Source organism: Bombus affinis, unplaced genomic scaffold, assembly GCF_024516045.1.
Source record: "Bombus affinis isolate iyBomAffi1 unplaced genomic scaffold, iyBomAffi1.2 ctg00001046.1, whole genome shotgun sequence".
NCBI classification, from domain to species: domain Eukaryota; kingdom Metazoa; phylum Arthropoda; class Insecta; order Hymenoptera; family Apidae; genus Bombus; species Bombus affinis.
The window spans coordinates 3,606-10,000 of record NW_026109523.1 but is presented as its reverse complement, the minus strand read 5'-3'; the positions used below and the strand labels follow the sequence as shown (position 1 = coordinate 10,000).

The following is a 6,395-nucleotide window of genomic DNA, read 5'->3' as shown; positions in this document are numbered from 1 at the left end:
AAAGGCATGGGATGACCAACACTCTCTGTTTTTCGAGTACTTGTAGCGCCGAATTGCCTTAAAAAAAAATCACACGCGCGCACGACTATCACGTCGTACGCGCGTGTATACCTCGTCTTTAATTAAATCAAAGTTTCACTCCAGCCTCGCCAAAGGGGATCGTCTTCTTCCTCGTCTACGATCTCTTCTCCTGTACGTGTCCAGAGATTCTCTCTGGCATGACGACGACGACCATCCAACGACTTTGTAACGGACTCTCGTGCGCATCTTCGTCAGGTACGGAAACGTTGCGCAACACCTCGAGCTTGGTAAAACACCCGTAGCCGATCATAGACACGCGCTAGTTCGCACACGATTTCTACGATTTCCGACGAACGTGGCTTTGGGCCAGGGCCGGCGGGCAGAGAGATACGCGAACGACGGGGAAAATTCGTCCCGATACAAGTAACGCGTACTCTCCGATCTCCGCGCAACGCCTGGGGATCATCTCCCTAAGTCATCAGCGCTCGAAGAAATCACGTGTGCGTTCCCGGATCTACGGCTCTCTTTCGGGGATAAATTACAAGCACAGAGTATGTTAAACGCAACGACGACCCATCGATGCGACGGTCCTCGTCGTTGTCAGTCGCTCGCGCAGAGTATATCTCTACGCACGAAGAGACGGAGTGGGCATTAGATCCCTGGGGCTATTCGAGTAAAACGTCTTAAGAAAAGACGGTTGTACGGCAAAATTCCGCACCGTTACCAAGTTTACTTTTATCTGAGGCTGTTCTCCTTCTCTCCTCTCTCGACCGAGTTCCCATATTTGCTTTCTCTCAGTCTCGCCAAAATAATATTCATTTAAGACGACGTCGGGGGCGCGGACATCGTGCTCATCGAAAACCTGCAAACGTATGCAAATCTGCTGATATGAAAAAAAAATCGGTCACGAGGACAACACTACGTATATATATATATATATATATATATATAATATATTCGATAACCGACACGAAGCGGTGCATAAGCGGGCGGTCGTACGAAAGGACGACTCACGACGCCGCTAGCACTCACGCAGGTCCGTGACGGTTCTCTCCGCTCTTATTCGTATCCTTCTTCGTGCGCTTCCTCCGACTCTGAAACGTTCTACGTATCGTAAGAACGACGGCGGGTTGTCGAAGGCACCAAGGGACAGAGAGAGACAGAGGTAGAGTTTCGTAGTGTCTCCCGTGAACACGATAGTTTATATATCGAGCATGCGTACGAATTGCACGGTCTCGACACGACCGCGACGAACGCCGACGAGCGTCCAACAATCGCTCGTACGTCGCGTACGTTCTCTCGCGTCCGCTCTTGTTCGTATCCTTCTTCGTGCGCTTCCTCCGACTCTGAAACGTTCTACGTATCGTAAGAACGACGGCGGGTTGTCGAAGGCACCAAGGGACAGAGAGAGACAGATAGAGAGGAACGACACGCAACGCAAGCAGTCTTAGGTTTACGTGAGCAACCCTCAGCCAGGCGTGGTCCAGGAATTGTATCCGTGGACCGCAATGTGCGTTCGAAATGTCGATGTTCATGTGTCCTGCAGTTCACACGTTGACGCGCAATTAGCTGCGTTCTTCATCGACCCACGAGCCAAGTGATCCACCGTTCAGGGTAATCTTTTCATATATTTTTTAAAACTCTTGTACTCCATGTACTCTTAATACTCGGTTCGAGCGAAGCCGAGATCCGACACGACCGACCAACGGGAATCGGACGCGCAGAAGTCGCCGGAAGATCGACGACACGAAAACGTTCGAAAATGAAATCCGACGAACGCGCGAAGATACGCGCGTCCGCCGGCCGGGCGAAAAGTACATTATGATATATAACAACCATCGAGATCGAAGCTCCGTTCGTCAGGAAACGACGGGGATATAACACCCGATTCTGAATCCTCTGTGCAGCACACGATCTCGCGAAGAAATACGCACGGTGGCTAGCCCATATATATATATATGTGTGTGTGTGTATATATAATACGATATGCATTCCTCTCGTCCAATTATTCAAGAAAAAGAGCGTGCGCCTCCATCGTTCGGGTGATGTAAAGATTCGATGGGACTCGCGCGACCCTCGGCCTCGAGCGGTCTTTCCTCCCAATATCCAGAAGCCGAGCTTTGAAAAAACTCTAGCGACGGCACGGGTGTCCGACTCACGACATCGAGGCTTCGAAGTCGGCGATCTCCTCCGAACGGATGGCGATCGCGACGACTCAAAGCGTGAAAAATCGACGAAAGAGAACACATCTCCGTTCAGGTGATTGTTTTTTTTAAAAAATAAAAAAATTCGATGGGACTCGCATCCATCTACCTCGCGCGGTCTTTCTTCCCAATATCCAGAAGCCGAGCTTTGAAAAAACTTCAGCGACGGCACGGGTGTCCGACTCACGACAACGAGGATAGACAGCCTGCGGTCCCCTCTGAACGGGTTATATGCGACGAACTAGACGAAACTTTAGTCGTTCAGGTGGTATAAAAAAAAAAAATTCGATGGGACGCACGCGCAGCCGTCGTCCTCGAGCGGTCTTTCTTCCCAATATCCAGAAGCCGAGCTTTGAAAAAACTCTAGCGACGGCACGGGTGTCCGACTCACGACATCGAGGGTAGACAGCCTGCGGTCCCCTCTGAACCAACTTCGGCTAGACTAGTTACGAATCGTTGCTACGCATCGTCATCATAGTCATCGTCATCATCATCATTATCATAGCGGGCCAACATCCACGCAATGCGTTTTCGTTCTAGGTTACCCGATCCACGAGTATGTTACAAGTGGTTTCGTTATTTCGAACAAAACGACATACGAAGAACACACGCCCTATGGGTAGGAAGCACGTTTCGAGAACGACCGAGAGCGGTGAAAGAGACGAAAGGTCGACGCGCATAAGGTATCCATGGATCTTCGAAGAGAACCTTCGAAGATATGTCGGTATCCTTTCTACATGCGCGACTCGCTACTCGTACTTTCGCTCTCGTCGACTCGTTTTAGTCGCTTCGTTCGATCCCAAAGAGGAGTCTTCGATGTCCCGTTGCTAGGAGGAGAGCAAACGCAACACAGACCACGAAACATAGAAGAGAATAGGCGAGCATGATCTCTCCGACACGAGGCACTTTAGAGATTTTGTTATTCGTTTGTACGGTCTCCACGACGCAAAAAAAAAAATACGAGATCGTGGCGGCGGGTCTTTCTGTATACGGCCTCACGCAAGCGCCTCGATCTCATTTCTCTTTACGGGTGGTTTCCATTCGTAATTTTTCGTTCGATATTCGTGTCAAAGTTTAATTTTCGAAAGCTCAAGTTCCCATTTATAGTTTTATTATAAAATCATAATATTCGCAGACGGCGGGTCTTTCTGTGTACGACCTCACGCAGGCGCCTCGAATTCGTTTATGTATGTATATATATATATATATATATATATATGTATCTCTTCATCCCGATGATCGAGAGAGAGTGCCACCTTCTCTTCATATAGTTTCGTAGCTGGAGGGTCGTCTCCTCCTTATGTCTTTTCATCATTTTGCCAACGGAGTAAGCCACGCTCCGGGCGAATTTAACTGTTCTTTGTTAAAGTATATAGCTTGTTGATACGTCGTATATACTTTGGTTCGTCGATATAGGAGGAGTACGGCTCCTTACCGACTTATACAGTTTCGTATTTTTCAAGTGTTCAAGTCAAATTCTTTAAGTTTTTGTGTTATATCGTTAATGATCCTTCCGCAGGTTCACCTACGGAAACCTTGTTACGACTTTTACTTCCTCTAAATGATCAAGTTTGGTCATCTTCCCGGTAACATCGGCAATGCTTATCACATTGGCCGCGCACCAGTCCGAAGACCTCACTAAATCATTCAATCGGTAGTAGCGACGGGCGGTGTGTACAAAGGGCAGGGACGTAATCAACGCGAGCTTATGACTCGCGCTTACTGGGAATTCCTCGTTCATGGGGAATAATTGCAAGCCCCAATCCCTAGCACGAAGGAGGTTCAGCGGGTTACCCGGGCCTTTCGGCCAGGGAAAACACGCTGATTCCTTCAGTGTAGCGCGCGTGCGGCCCAGAACATCTAAGGGCATCACAGACCTGTTATTGCTCAATCTCGTGCGGCTAGAAGCCGCCTGTTCCTCTAAGAAGATTTGTTTGTACGTTGGTAGTAAAAACCCACCGACCGAAGCCGGGGGCCTTCGAGATACCATAAGTTACGTCTATTTAGCAGGCTAGAGTCTCGTTCGTTATCGGAATTAACCAGACAAATCGCTCCACCAACTAAGAACGGCCATGCACCACCACCCACCGAATCAAGAAAGAGCTATCAATCTGTCAATCCTTCCGGTGTCCGGGCCTGGTGAGGTTTCCCGTGTTGAGTCAAATTAAGCCGCAGGCTCCACTCCTGGTGGTGCCCTTCCGTCAATTCCTTTAAGTTTCAGCTTTGCAACCATACTTCCCCCGGAACCCAAAAGCTTTGGTTTCCCGGAAGCTGCCCGCCGAGTCATCGGAGGAACTTCGGCGGATCGCTGGCTGGCATCGTTTATGGTTAGAACTAGGGCGGTATCTGATCGCCTTCGAACCTCTAACTTTCGTTCTTGATTAATGAAAACATTTTTGGCAAATGCTTTCGCTTCTGTCCGTCTTGCGACGATCCAAGAATTTCACCTCTAACGTCGCAATACGAATGCCCCCATCTGTCCCTATTAATCATTACCTCGGGGCTCCGAAAACCAACAAAATAGAACCGAGGTCCTATTCCATTATTCCATGCACACAGTATTCAGGCGAAGGTAGCCTGCTTTAAGCACTCTAATTTGTTCAAAGTAAACGTATCGGCCCACCTCGACACTCAGTGAAGAGCACCGCGATGGGATATTAGTTGGACCGCCCGCGAGGAGCTAAGCCCACCGATAGGACGTACCACATAATGCCAGTTAAACACCGCGAGCGGTGAACCGACACTGTGACACACAGATTCAACTACGAGCTTTTTAACCGCAACAACTTTAATATACGCTATTGGAGCTGGAATTACCGCGGCTGCTGGCACCAGACTTGCCCTCCAATTGGTCCTCGTTAAAGGATTTAAAGTGTACTCATTCCGATTACGGGGCCTCGGATGAGTCCCGTATCGTTATTTTTCGTCACTACCTCCCCGTGCCGGGAGTGGGTAATTTGCGCGCCTGCTGCCTTCCTTGGATGTGGTAGCTGTTTCTCAGGCTCCCTCTCCGGAATCGAACCCTGATTCCCCGTTACCCGTTACAACCATGGTAGGCGCAGAACCTACCATCGACAGTTGATAAGGCAGACATTTGAAAGATGCGTCGCCGGTGCTAGATGACCATGCGATCAGCACAAAGTTATTCAGAGTCACCAAAACAAACGATGGACGGACAGACGAGCCATCCGCCACCGATTGGTTTTGATCTAATAAAAGCATTCCTACCATCTCTGGTCGGAATCTGTTTGCATGTATTAGCTCTAGAATTACCACAGTTATCCAAGTAAATGTAGGTATGATCTAAGAAACCATAACTGATTTAATGAGCCATTCGCGGTTTCACCTTAATGCGGCATGTACTGAGACATGCATGGCTTAATCTTTGAGACAAGCATATGACTACTGGCAGGATCAACCAGGGATCTTATAATATATTCCCAAAAACCAGCATTTTCGTTTAAAAGTTCTCTCTGTGTCGTAGGTGGGACGTAAGCACCGTACGACGAGACTTTTCATTTTATATATATATGTAATATGACTTAGAGAGCAACGTTCCATGGTTCAGTAACAACGTCACTCAGCCACTTTAATTCTCCTCCTCTCTCACCATCATATATCGATACAAAGATTCATACTTCACAGAATTATTTCTGTTTGTAACTTTTCTCCTCCAACTTCTCTCGTAGAATATAACTTAGCGGTAAAGCACGTATACGCATGCTGGACATACCGTAAGAATATTCTTTTATAAGCTTCAACACCTCTGTAGAGACGCGTTACCAGAAGATAACGCACTCTACAGAACGCCAAAAGGACCATCGTGCAGCTACAAATAGCTTACAACCGATGGTCTCTGCAAGAATGGCTACTCCGTAAGTACAAGCACACACGCATCCAACTTTTGTCAAATACGTGCACACAGGTCACCAGCTTCCCGACTAAGGGGAAGCTTGCCACGTTAACGGTCATTACGTCCTAGACTTCGACCCGCGGCGCAGCAGTGTAGAGAAAAAACCAGTACGAGAACGGAGGAACAGTCGAGAAATAGCGTAAAATACACTAAGACTCGAGGAGCGGTGACTGAATTCTCAACCGAGGCCGTAGAATAGCCACGCGCCCAGCGCTGTTCCGACCGAACCGTCCGGCTCGACGCTTCTCTTATAGATA

General features: G+C 48.4%; 2 non-coding genes across 2 annotated transcripts; both read right to left on the bottom strand.

Annotated features, from left to right (window-relative positions):
- Window positions 1–1,483: 1,483 nt before the first annotated feature.
- Window positions 1,484–1,638, bottom strand: LOC126928530 (5.8S ribosomal RNA). The gene has a single exon (XR_007716749.1). It is a non-coding gene; the product is annotated as a 5.8S ribosomal RNA (ribosomal RNA).
- A 2,089-nt stretch (window positions 1,639–3,727) lies between these two features.
- Window positions 3,728–5,650, bottom strand: LOC126928532 (small subunit ribosomal RNA). The gene has a single exon (XR_007716751.1). It is a non-coding gene; the product is annotated as a small subunit ribosomal RNA (ribosomal RNA).
- Between the last annotated feature and the right edge of the window lie 745 nt (window positions 5,651–6,395).